General features: G+C 38.4%; 1 pseudogene; it reads left to right on the top strand.

Annotated features, from left to right (window-relative positions):
• LOC117929890 overlaps positions 1-2,113 on the top strand; it is a 138,146-nt pseudogene extending 136,033 nt beyond the window's left edge.
• The last annotated feature ends 11,823 nt before the right edge of the window (positions 2,114-13,936 follow it).

Raw genomic sequence — 13,936 nt, 5'->3', positions numbered from 1 at the left:
CCCTACCCCCTTGTTCAAAATTGCCTTTGTGACCATTTTCCAGAAAGCATGCTCTTAGTCTTCGAAAATCTCAGGAATGCGAAAATTTTCGCATTTCACTATTCACCTAGTGCGAAATTGAAGAACATGAACAAACCCATTTTTGTAACTTTAAAAGCCGATTTCTCTTCTTAAAGTCTAAACTTGTTCTTCTTCAATCCTCTCAACACCTCTTTTCTGATCAATCCTTTCCATCCACAAGGTCCTCTCCTTCATTATCTCCCATCCTCAATCCCACCATGGCAGGCCATCTTAAGAGCTTCATCCCATAGCCGCGGCACCACACTATTCATAACAGTCCATGACTTCCATTTTTAGCTCTTTCTCCTCCTTCCACCATAAAAAACCTTTCATTTCTTCACTCAACATTCCAAATCCATCCTTGAACAAAACCCAACCTTGATTTTTCAAAACCAAAACCTCAAGCTAAGGATTCAAAGCCACGGTTTCTTCAAAAGAAACCCATTTTCGCGGCTATGGGAGCTTCAAAATCCTTCATTCTCTTCTTGTAAAACTCCCATTTCCAAGCTTTCCCAGCATGAAAAACCCCTTTCCTACCTCAGCCCGCATTTCCCACCCTCAAAAACCAAAAATTTTTGCCATTTGAAGAATCAAATTTCGCATCTTGCACAAGTGAATAGTGCATTGTGCGAAATTCGCACAACACTATCCACTTGTGCAAAATTCACACCACCCTTCCCCTTGTGCGAATTTTTGAGATCTTTCACCCCTATCCTCCCCAATCCCAAGCCTCTGAGCCTCATTTCTTTGCTCCCTTATGCCTAAGACCCGAGGAGGCTCTACCTCAGCTCCCTAGAGCAGTCATAGAGCTGCCCCTGTGCGGGCCCCGCTAGATGCACCCCCACATTTACCTGATTCTGCCCCCCAGCGCAGATACCATACGAGGAGAGCAGCTGCCACGCCTGTGGCCCCTACTCAGATTCCAACTAGGAGTCCTCCTACAAAGAAGGCCAAGACTTCAGAGCCAGGAGAGTCCTCTAGAGCAGCTCGAGATTCACAGTCTCAGCCTCCTCCCACCAAACGCCTTATCCTCACCAGCTCGCCCATTGAGGGTAACTCCGATTGTCGAGCGAGAGCATTCCATGTCGAGGCATATTTTGATCACTATGTTTTACGACAGCAGCCTGAGTTGGAGGATTCATACCGCCTACTTAAGAGGTACCATCTTGTATCCTTTATGACTCCACCACAGTTCTTTTATCCTCGAGTAGCTTTAGACTTTTACCAATCTATGACTACTCGTGGCGTCCCGATACCTGCCTTGATCCTTTTTACCATTGATGGACGGTAGGGTATTTTGGGGGCTAGACAGATTGCTGAGGCTTTCCATATCCCTTATGCACCATCAGATCCCACTGCATTTAGGCAATGGGCCCCACTTTCTGAGTGGGACATGGTTCGTATACTATCTCGAGGGACATCTTCAGATAGGATCATTATGAGGAAGGAGCTTCCCCCTGGGATGTTCCTAGTTGATGTGGTGCTTCGCACCAATCTTTTTCCTCTTCAGCATAAAGTGCAGAGGCGAGGAGCCATTCTAGAGGCGTTATTCCGTATCTCTGAGGGCTACTACTTTGGCCCCCATCATTTGATTATGGCTTCCCTCCTCCATTTTGAGGAGAAGGTGCATAAGAGGCGTCTTACGAGGGCAGACACCATTCTTTTACTTTTCCCTCGACTGCTATGCCATGTTCTGACGCATATGGGTTTCCCTGCAGACCCTCATTCTGAGACCCGCCGCCATTATCGAGAGAGCTTCTCTCTTGACCAATGGAATCAGGTATTGCACCATCAGCATTCCCCAGAACTTCCCGAGCCAAGGGAAGTTCCTCCACAGCCCTTACCATCTATATTTGCTCCGTCCACTTCAGCTCCTTCGGAGCCCGTACCAGAGGCAGCATCGTCTGATGCCCCACCTGCTGTTCCTCCTACCCCAGAGCCGCCCACTACTATCCCTGGTGCAGAGTATCGTGACTTGCTCGCTTCTGTCCAGACTCTGACCATTACTCAAACGACCATTATGGAGCAGATAGACCACCTCCAGCTTCGGTAAGACCAGCAGACTCTCATTCTCCATGAGATTCAGCAGCACCTCCGTCTTTTGCCACTAGTTCCACCTGTTTCTCCTGTGCCCTCAGAGCCTTTTGCTCCAACTGATGATGCTACACCTGTAGCGGTACCTTCCACACTTGCAGCTGAGGACCCCTCCTATCCACCAGAGGAGCCTACTACTTGATCATACGATCACTCCTCTTCCTTTTTTGTTTTTGTTTTGTATCTATATTCTATGTTTTTGGATGTGATATATATTTTGGACCACTTTTATATGGGATTGGATGTATTCCATGTTTATCTTGTATATTGTACTATCTCAATTTATATAAACATCTTCCTTTTTGTGTATTTTAGCTATTCCTTTTTATTTCCTCTACTCATCACTCTTATGATTTTTTTTTCTTTTGCAACATGTGGTTTCTCCTATCCATTCAGAGTCCCTTACTATCAGGAGGTATCACTTCCTCCCTTTTATTATTACTTGCTTTTGGAACATTAGGGACAATGTTCATCCTAGTTGGGGGGAGAGTTGAGGAAGTAATTTGTTGGATTTTTGGTTAGGTTATTTTGCTAACAAATTTTTGCAAACTCTCTTTGTTTCTCAAAGATAAATTCTCAAAAGTAAATGGAAGAAATTAAATTCTTATCTTATTGCCATAGTCTCAGAGTTTGTATTATGCTTATTAAAGTTGATAAATTGTTGAAGCTCCTTTTGATTTCAATCTTAAGTCTTCCACTCTAATCTTTTCACACACTGAACACATTAGATTCTAGTTTTAAGATGGAAAACTTTCTCACCCCCTAAACTTAGGAAATTTTCGACTTGGTGCCTTTGACCTCATTCTATTAGTGTTGGGACACCTTACAAAAGTCCAATGTGTCTTATGCAAAAAAAAAAAAAAAAATGCTTCACTTGCTTTGAAACCCGAGCAAGGTCCGAGGGGTATATGGTGAAAATCTTTGAAGCCTGGTGCCTTAAGCCTTTATTGGTTGGGAGTCACCGACCTTACTGCTCGTTACATGGGTGGATGGGTGGACTTTAAAAAAAAAAATGAAAAGAAAAAAGAGGTGCGTTCTTAGCCTTTTATATGGGGGTTAGTGTTGCTAAAGTTAGAGAAAAACCTTAGTCGGGGGGAGAATATAGTTTGACATACTATAACTGGAAACTAAGCACCTTAACACTTAGATTTTTGTAGAAAATTAAGAGTTGGTCCTTTGGGAGTGGAAATTATTTTGATACTCAAATTTGCATAATGCCCACTCTTTGTATGTTGTGATAGGTAAGTTATTTGATGACTCTTGTTGATGATTGAGTTTTATATCCTTGACTTGCCATGTGAGAGTTTGATCCAATCATGCCACTTGATTATTTTTTGGAGTGATCAGCATGATTTTGTAAATTATTATATTATCTATTTTTCTTTTTTTTTCTCCCCTTCATTGCTAAGGGACTAGCAATGTGTCAGTTGGGGGGAGTGATTACTACCCAAAAGTGCTATTTTGCGCCTTTAATGCATTATGTTTTAAGCACTTTTGTGTAGTAGTTCTCCATTTTTATTCCAATTGGCATGTTAAGGACCTAGCAATGACTTCTAATCATATTTGTGGCTAGTTTTAATGTTTTGACAGCTTTTTGGATCATTAAGACAAGCCAAGTAAAGGAGAGAAGCAAAAAGGAAAAACAAAGGAAAGAAGCAGTTTTTGTAGCCGTGCACTGTCACTTTGGGAGGCTCTATTTTGTTCATCGTGCAAAATCACCTTTCAAGAATCCCATATTTGGAACCGGCTCGGAAATTGTTGACAAATCAAGTACCTATAGTGGTATATTGCCATTCGTATAAGGAGCTCAAAAGTGTGAATTTTGCACCAGCCCATGCGAGTGCGAATTTCGCACCTTGTTTTGTTCATGCGACTTTGGTGCGAAATCTCCTCTGTTCTGACGACTCCACAAAAGATCTTTTCTTTTATATTTTTTGATGTAAATTCCTTTCTTATCCCTGTAATTAGCCAATCACAGGCTTTGCTTTGTAAAGACTTTAAGAGGGGTGGAAATCATCTCTCAAAAAAGACTTATGTATATTTTACACTAAATGAAATTTTCCTCTTGGGAGAAATACAAAGATCTCTTTGCTTTCCTTTTCTCTCTGCTATTTTCTTTTTCTTGGAAGCCAAACAACCTCTGAGGATGTTTTCCCAGAGGATGAGAGGCTAAACCTTTGGTTTCTTGGAGTGAAGGAAGCTAGGTGAAAAGTCTAGATGCAAAAGTGGAAAACTCTCGTGCATTAAATACAGGTAGTTGGAGTTCATAAATGGCTTTTAAATCTAAAGTTTTGCTTTAAATCCCTTAGAATCACTTTGAATAGCCAATACATGATAAGCTTTTAGGTCTCTGTGGATACTTATTGCTAGATCCACATAAGACCATTAGTTATCATGTACGAGCCATTGGAAAGTGGCTCAAGGTGAAGACCCATAGTGTCTAAAGCCATTAATGGAACTTGACTACCATTTCTATTGACTTTTTATGGATTAAATCTTCATTGTTAAACCTATACCAGTTCGGGAAACAACCATCCTTTATGTTGTTGTCCCCAATACGAGGAGAAAAATCTGAAATTTCCCACTTTGCATTCTGAACTTGATCCTAGCAACCTTTAGCTCTGGGAGACTTTCTTTCTTCCATTTTTACCTAGTTCTATGTTAGTTTAGTTCCAAACACCACTTTCAAAACAAATTTTATTTTCTTTTAAACTTTAAGTTTTTGACAAAGGAAATCATCACATTTAATTTCTAATCTTGAGTCTATCACTGGTAAAGTGAAAACCCATCCCAGAGTTTGACCCTAGAGCTGCTATACTATAGTAGCTTTGCTACGCTAGTATAAGGTCATAGGATTTATTTGATTAAAATACCCAACTGGGCACGAATCATTACTACTCAAAAAGTGTTATTTTATAGCTTGTAATTAACTCTTTTAAACACTTTTGAGTAGTAATTATTACCTTTTAACTCAATTGGCATGTTAAGGACCCTTGCAATCGTTTCTAATCAAATTGTGTTAAGTTTTGGTGTTTTTGATAGCTTTTTTTTATCACTAAAGCAATCCAAGAATGAGGGGGAGCTTTATATAATCCATGGAAAAGCAAAATGGAAGCTCATTTACATGAAGAATTCAAGCTTTGGAGTTTCGTAGTTCTTTGCCAAAGCAAATCAAGAATGCAAGGAGGAAAAAAAGATAAATCTAACATGATGAAATTCAAGAGGACAGAAATTGTTGAACACATTTCAAGTACTTCCTGGAGTCCATTTCATGCATACTATATGTCGTTTTGAATCTTCGAAAGTCAGGAGTCCAACACTTCAAAAGGTGTATGAATTGGAGTTGAAACGAAGAAGTTATGGCCGTTTGAAGACAACCACGCAAAGTTGAGCGAAAATTTCGCACCTGCGAAATAAGCTACGAAAATTTCGCAACTGCGAAATAAGCTGCGAAAATTTCGCAGCACAAAGCCCATTTCGCAGCCATTTCGCAGCTGCGAAACCCACCTTTGGCACATGAGTGCCATTTCACAGCCCATTACTCCATCTTCACAGTTACAAACCACGTTGCGAAATCATCTCCAAGCTGCGAATGAAGTTGCAAATCATCTCCAAGTTGTGGAATCATCTCCAAGTTGTGAAATCACCTCCAAGTTGCAAAACCAAAGTTCAAACTTGCAAAATGGATAATTCAACGTGTGAATCACCTTGCAAAATCCACCTGTGCAATCTTAGATATTTGCAACCAACTCAGTTAGATTTTTTCTCAAGATATTTTATGTAGATTTTTATTTTCTCCTTGTAATCAATCAAAGATATTATTGAGATATTTCTTAGAAAATATCTTCCCTATATATATATGTGAACCACTTGCTCTGCTTTTCCTATATATTTTTGTTTTCTCGTTATTTTTATTTCCAGCCAAACAAACTCTGAGGATGTTTCCTCAGAGGATGAGTGGCTAGGCTCTTTGTCTCTTGGAGTGAAGATAGCCGGGTAAGTTTTCGAATGCAAAAGTTGGAAGTTTTGTTGTTTCAAAGTTTAATGAAGAGAAAGTGTGACTCAATAATGGTTTCTATGTTTTTAGTTAACTTAAAATGCCTTTAAATCACCTGGGTCAACACTTGGTAAGGCAAGTGATCTCCATCCATTGAGATGCACTAGTTTATCTCTTGCGAGCCTTTGGGAGGTGGTTTAAAGGTAGGATTTTCTAGAATAGCCAACACTTGGTAAGCTTTTAGACTCCAAGGAGACATCCATTAGTTATCTCTTGCGAGCTTTTGACAGGTAATCCAAGGTTAAAGATCACCTTGAATGGCAAGTGCTAGGTGAGAGGTATGAGCCATTGCAAGATGAATTAGTGAGAGGAATTTAGTGTTTGAACCCATTAATGGGAAGCAACTGTACCACACCGTTTCAAGAAATAACTATATGTTAAATCCCCAATGTGAGGAAAAGAACAAGTGACTGAAACTCTCTTTTTGTATTAGGAACCTAAGCCTAGTGATCTGAAACTCCAAGAAACACTTTTCTTTATAAGTAATTTCTGTTACTTTATTTTTAGCTAGCTTAAAACCAACCTTTTCAAACATCTTTATGTTTTCTTTTAAAGCTAACCTTGAAATGAAAAAGCATCAATTTAGATTTGAATTAATATCAATTGTCAAGTGAAAACCCATCCTAGTGAATGATCCTAGAGCCACTATACTATGCTAACTGAGGCTATCCTAGTACATGGTGTAATAGGTTATAAATTTTGTTGATTACTCCTGTCTAAGGACCAAATCAAGGGACACCAGCTGGATGATTCGTGTCCCAGCTGGTGTACCTTGAGTTTGGTCTTCAAACGGGAGTAATCAACAAAATTTATAACCTATATCATCATGCACTAGGATAGCTTTAGCTAATATAGCATAGTGGCTCTAGGATCGTTCACTGGGAAGGGTTTTCAACTCATAATTGATACAAATTCAATGTTGAATTGGTGCTTTTTCATTTCAAGTTTAGATTAAGAAGAAAACATAAACTTTGGTTGAAAAAGGATTTGTTTAAAGCTAACTAAAAAGAAAGTAATGGAAATTACTTATGAAGAAAAACATTCCTTGGAGTTTTAGGTTCACAGGGGAGGCTCCTCATGCAAAAGCAGAGCTCCGGTCACTTGGTTCTTTTCCTCGCATTAGAGAATTAACATATAGTTAATTCTCTAATCGGTATTGTACAGATGCTTCCCTTTAATGGATTTCAGCACTAATTCCCTCTCACTGATGCAACTTGCAATGGCTCGTGCCTCTCACCTAGCCTTTGCCATTCAAGGTGATCATTAACCTTGGACTTCCCTTCTCAAGCTCGCAAGAGATAACTAATGGATGTCTCCTTGGAGTCCAAAAGCTTACCAAGTGTTGGCAATTCTAGAAAATCCTGCCTTCAGTTCACCTCCCAAAAGCTCGCAAGAGATAAACTAGTGCATCTCCATGGACGGAGATCACTTGCCTTACCAAGTGTTGGCTCAGGTGAATTGAAGGCATTTTAAGTTAACTAAAAACATAGAAATCATTAACGGGTTACACTTTCTCTTCATTAACAGCTGAAACAACAAAACTACCAATTCTTGCATTTGGGACCTTTCCCGGCAACCTTAGCTCCAAGGAACTAAAAGCTTAGCCACTCATTCTCTGAGGAAACATCCTCAGAGCTTGTTTGGCTAGTAAGAAAAAATATATATATAATACAATCAAAACGAGAAGGTAAGACAAAGCAAAGCTCTGTATTTTACTTCCTTAAAAAACTATACAAAAGAGATGTCTCTGAGAACAAGCTCCCCGACGACATCTTCCTCTAATGGAAATTTACAAACAATATATATGGGGTTATTTACCATTTGTTCTTGCTTAAAGACTAAGGAATCCTATGATAGGTGGATTACAAGGAGAGTTTGGGGATTTAGACATCAAATATCTGAAGCAAAAAATCTAAAAATGTCGGTTGCAAATATCAGGAAGCTTCAGGAGAATTTCACAGGCGTGCAAGATGCTGCAAAATTTCACAGCATGAAGGACACCATTTTGCAGCCAAAGGCTGATTTCGCAGCCATCCTCTTATGATTTCACAACCAAAGGTTGATTTCGCAACTCGCGTAATTGGCCTTCAGCTTGGTGTGATCGGCTTCCAATGGCTGTAACTCCTTCATTTTAACTCCGAATTGTGCACCTTTTAAAGCGTTGGATTGCTGACTTCCCGAGCTTCGAAACGACATATAGTATGCATAAATTGAGCTCTAGGAAGTTCTCCAAAAGTGGCTGACAGTTTCTGTCCTCTTGAATACTTCATGTTAGATTTCTCTCTTTGCTTTCCCTCCTTGCATTCCGGATTTGCTTATGGCAAAGGACTTTAAAGCTTCAAAGCTTTGGTTCTTCATGTTACTGAGCTTCCCATTGCTTTGCCATGGATTCCAAAGAACTCTCCTCAATCTTGGATTGCTTTGGTGATCAAATTACTAACAAAAACACCAAAACTTACACAATTTGATTAGAAATGATTGCAAAGGTCCTTAATATGTTAATTGAGTTAAAAGGTAATAACTACTACTCAAAAGTGTTTAAAAGAGTTAATTACAAGCTATCAAATAGCACTTTTTGAGTAGTAATCATTGGACACGAATCAAATGGCACCATTGTTAGGGACCATTGAGAGGACATGAATCAGCTGATACACCAATTGGGAACGAATCACCTCCACCATTTTTTCCTCTCCACCAAAAGTGTGGCAAGATCAAGGTTTGAGTCATCGAGTGGAAGACTTTGGGTTTACACGACTCCTATGATTTTGATCTTCATCTTCATCATGTGGATTTTATTTAAGAACGTTTGAATTCAAGGAATAGTTTTTGTTAGCACTTTCTAATCCTTATAAAGTATAAAAATGTTATTTTTTCACTGTTCATAGAATTTAGAAAAATCCTAAGATAGTTATGCATATTCCTAACCTGATCCAAACTTGGGAAACGAAGAGATCTGGGTTTTTCCCACCAGTTAGCTCAAGGCTCTAAATGTTATAAACAACTTAGGGTTATGGATGATATGAACGACTTGGGATCCTATAAGCTCAATCCTCCATATGACATGAACAACTCAGGGGTGTGGATAATATGAATGATTCTTGCTCGTGAGCCCAAGGCTTTAAATGTTATAAACAACTTAGGGCTATGGATTACATGAATGACTCAAGGTCATGAGCTCAAGGCTCTAAATGTTATGAACAACTCAGAGTTGTGGTTCACATGAACGACTCTAGGTTGTGATCTTAGGGCTCTAGATGTTATGAACAACTCAAGGTTGTGGATGATATGTGCTACTTTGGGTCGTGAGGCTTTGAATAGCATAAAATTGTAGGTGATATGAATGACTCAAGATCCCATGAGCTCAAGGCTCTAGATGATATGAACAACTTAGGGATGTAGATGATATGAAAAATTCTTCTTCATGAGCTCAAGGTTGTGCATGACATGAACGACTCCAAGTTGTGAGATCACGACTCCAGATACTATGAACAACTTAAGGTTGTGGTTGACATGAACCACTTTAAGTCATGAGCTTAGGGCTCTAGATGCTATGAAAATCTCAGAGTTGTGGATGATATTAATGACTCAAAATCCCATGAGTCCAGCTCTCAAGATGTTATGAACACCTCAAGGTTAAGGATGATATGAACAACTTAAGGCTATGGTGAACATGAATGACTCTAGGTCGTGAGCTCAAGGCTCTAAATGTTATGAACAACTCTGGACTCTAGATGTTATTAACAACTCAGGGTTGTGGATGACACAAACAACTTTGGGTCATGAGCTTAGGGTTATAGATGTCACACAGAACTTAGGGCTACAGTTGACATGAATGACTCTAATTTGTGAGCTTCGGGCTCTAGATGCTATGAGAACTCAAGGTTATGGATCATATGAGCTACTTTAGATCATGAGCTGAACAACTCAGCTTTGTGGATGATATGAATGACTTGGAATCCTATGAGCTCTAATTACTACTCAAAAAGTGTTATTTCATAGCTTGTAATTAACTCTTTTAAACACTTTTGAGTAGTAGTTATCACCTTTTAACCCAATTAACATATTAAGGACCCTTGAAATCAATTCTAATCAAATTGTGTTAAGTTTTGGTGTTTTGATAGCTTTTTGATCACCAAAGCAATCAGAGATTGAGGAGAGTTCTTTGGAATCCATGGCAAAGCAATGGAAAGCTCTGAAACATGAAAAATCGAAGCTTTGAAGTCCTTTGCCATAAGCAAATCCGGAATGCAAGGAGCAAAAGATGTCTGGATAGGGTGTCCGGACACACCATCGGATGGTGGCGGAACATGGTCTGTGGCAGGCTGTCGGAATGACATAGCAAGGCTTGCTCGCTTTAGTCAATGATCCGGACAACATATCCGGAGAGGATATGCTATCATCCTGGTGTGATGTTCACGAGTGCCGTGTGCTTCTCCCTGAGGGAGTCTGGATAGGGGAGCGTGCCACGTGTCCTCTTGGGGAATCCGGATGGAGTTGATCCGGATAGCCTTGCGCGCTCCATGTCATCAGGGGGAGGGGTCCCTACACCTTGCACACGCAGACGGTCCCCCTTGCGACATAGCTCATTCCACCCGGGGGAAGAATTCTGTCCGGCCGACATTCCACCTTCTCTGGATATCTCACATCCGGATGGGAGAGGAGGGCGTTTCAACTTCCCCAGTCAGACATGTCCGGATCCTCTGATTGGATATTTCACATCCGGCGCCTGACGCCGGATGGGAGAGGAGGACGTTTCAACTTCTCCGGTCAGACATGTCCGGATCCTCTGATAGCGCTTACCCGGAGAGTTTTTCTCTCAGTATACAGTGCCGCGGTGTTCTCCTGAAGCTTCCTGATATTTCTGACTGACTTTTTGAGATATTTTGCTTTAGATATTTGATGTTTAAATCCCCAAACTCTCCTTGTAACCCACCTATCATAGGATTCCTTAGTCTTTAAGTAAGAACAAAGGGGTGAATAACCTCTTATATATAGTTGTAATTTTCTTTACAATCAGGGATCTCGGGAGCTTGTTCTTGGAGACAACCTTTTGTAATAGTAAGAAATATATTTTACAGAGCACTTGCTCTGTTTTTTCTTCATATTTTTGTTTTCTCGTTCTTTTTATTTCTAGCTAACCAAACTCTAAGGATTTTTCCTCAGAGGATGAGTGGCTAGGCTCTTCGTCTCTTAGAGTGAAGAAAGCCGGGTAAGTTTCTTCATGCATAAATTGGAAGTTTTGTTGTTTTAGTTTTTAATGAAGATAAAGTATGACCCGTTAATGGTTTTTATCTTTTTAGTTAACTTAAAATGCCTTCAACTCACCTGGGCCAACACTTGATAAGGCAAGTGATCTCCGTTCATTGAGATGCACTAGTTTATCTCTTGAGAGCCTTTAGGAGGTGGTTTGAAGGTAGGATTTTCTAGAATAGCCAACACCTGGTAAGCTTTTGGACTCTAAGGAGACATCCATTAGTTATCTCTTGCGAGTTTTTGACGGGTAATCCAAGGTTAAAGATCACCTTGAATGGAAAATGCTAGGTGAGAAGCATGAGCCATTGCAAGGTGCATCAGTGAGAGTGATTTAGTGTTTGAACCCATTAATGGGAAGCATCTGCCACTACAAGAAAAAGGGTCATTGTTAACATATATTATCTTTACTTAAAGTAGTATATGTCAATATCTTTTATTTAAATGGGCAACTATGACATATAAAACTTAGTTAAAAGAAACAATGACATATATGAATTCCAGTGATTATTCCATGACTTATGACGATGCAACTTTGACAGAGAATTTATAAGTCAATATAAAATTAATATATTCATATGTAAAGGTATCTAAATAAAGGCAATAATGACATATGTGGAATTTTCTAAAATTTTATTTAATTTATAGTAATACAATCTTGATAGAAAAATTATAAGTCAATATATAGAGTTAAAATATTTTTATGTCAAGGTTGGTAAAAGCTATCTTGACAAATAATTTATAAGTCAATCTAATTTTATTAATAAATCTATCAAGGTTATATTAGTAAATATTAAAAATCTCACTTCTCATTTTTTTTCTTTTAATTCTTTTATTTTTCTTTTAATTCTATCTAGGCCCATTCCCATCTACAAGCAACTTTAAAGAAAATCCTAAGACAATAGGCACCAATAAAAAATTTGTGAAAAGTATAAATAATTTTTATGAAAATTTATTGAATTAGATATTTATTCTCCATGCAAATATATATCATTTATAGGGTTTTAATTTTTGTTTTTGTTTTTTTTTTGTTTTTGTTTTTTTGCATTTTTATGACATTTGTTAAATGATGTAACATGACTTCCTTTTATTTTGTTTATTGTTGCAACCATAATAATGTACTCATGTAAAATGTATGCAGTCAGTGGTCTTTGTCACACATGGACAAATCATTTATAATGATATTTAGATTTAACAATTTGGTTTTATTTGTGCCTAATACTTAAATAGCCACTGCAACTTGCACCCCAGTTACATAATACCATTTCAGAATTTCTACTAGTAGAGGGACATTTGGTGGGATAATAAAAATTATATGCCTAAATAAATGCCTTTGTGGGCAGTTTAAAGTTGCCCCAAATTATTTGAGTAAATTACAAAATCTCATAAATGCTCCAACGGGACCATTCAACTGTAAGTCCCATTAATGAGAACCAAAAAATATGTTTGTCAACCTTCTCATGGGATCATGCAAACATATGAGCGTGAGTTTAGCAGAATACTACAACAAAAAATGTCAAACCCACAAAATAGAGGGTTATTGGCTACAGATTTAACATTCATGGATTCATCTCAATCCTCCTCAAGCTCCATATTAAGCTCTAAACCCTAATAAACCATCTAATTCAAGAAAAGTTAGAGGAATATTATATTTGCAAACTAGCGCATGTAGAGTTTAGCATGTCAAATGTAGTTGTAAGAAGTCTTAACTAATGTAGGTGAAATTTAGCTGAAATAAAATAAGGGTAAAATTGGCAGAATATAGTCACGTGTCCCTGAAATTTCTCTTGTATTTGGTGTAATAATTATGAACTTTAGCTGTTAGTGTGAAATTGATAATCCTTTTAAAAGTAAGAACTAGGAAACCAGTCTCATTTCTTACTTTGGAATGTTCATGATGTATTATTCATCTCATTATATGTAAACTGTTCTTATTTAATAAAGAAATTCCATGGGGTAGGACATGGGATTGGAAGCTCAATCTGAACACTCATTCAAGGCTTCCACATCTGGTCAAGAGCGACGCATTGATCTCATTTACAATGACCTGTTTCTTATGAAATACAAATTGTCCACTTGCACTTCAAGGCACCGCATCCTCACACGTACATCACAACACGCCAAAACATGGCCAACTCATACATCTACATATTATTCTCCAAGGAGAAACCACATGTTTCAAAGATAAAAGAGTAACGAGAAAAGGGAATATAATCAAAAAATGATATATATATAAGTATTACTTGGAAAAGAAATACAATATGCATGATGTTCAAGTAATACATCCAATCCTAGTATATAAAACATCAAAAAGATGGGATTCACAAGTCTAATAAAAGATGTAAGTAAAAAAAAAAAAACATAAAAAGATCAAATAGTAGTGGGATCATGTGATGGCTCTGCTCTGATCTCCTCATCTGGTATGGGCTGCTCAGCTGGTATGGTACCCTCATCTGGTATGGGCTGCTCAGCTGG

This window comes from Vitis riparia, chromosome 2 (assembly GCF_004353265.1).
Source record: "Vitis riparia cultivar Riparia Gloire de Montpellier isolate 1030 chromosome 2, EGFV_Vit.rip_1.0, whole genome shotgun sequence".
Lineage (NCBI taxonomy): Eukaryota > Viridiplantae > Streptophyta > Magnoliopsida > Vitales > Vitaceae > Vitis > Vitis riparia.
Note: the sequence above shows the minus strand (reverse complement) of the source record. Positions and strands in the feature narration are given on the sequence as shown.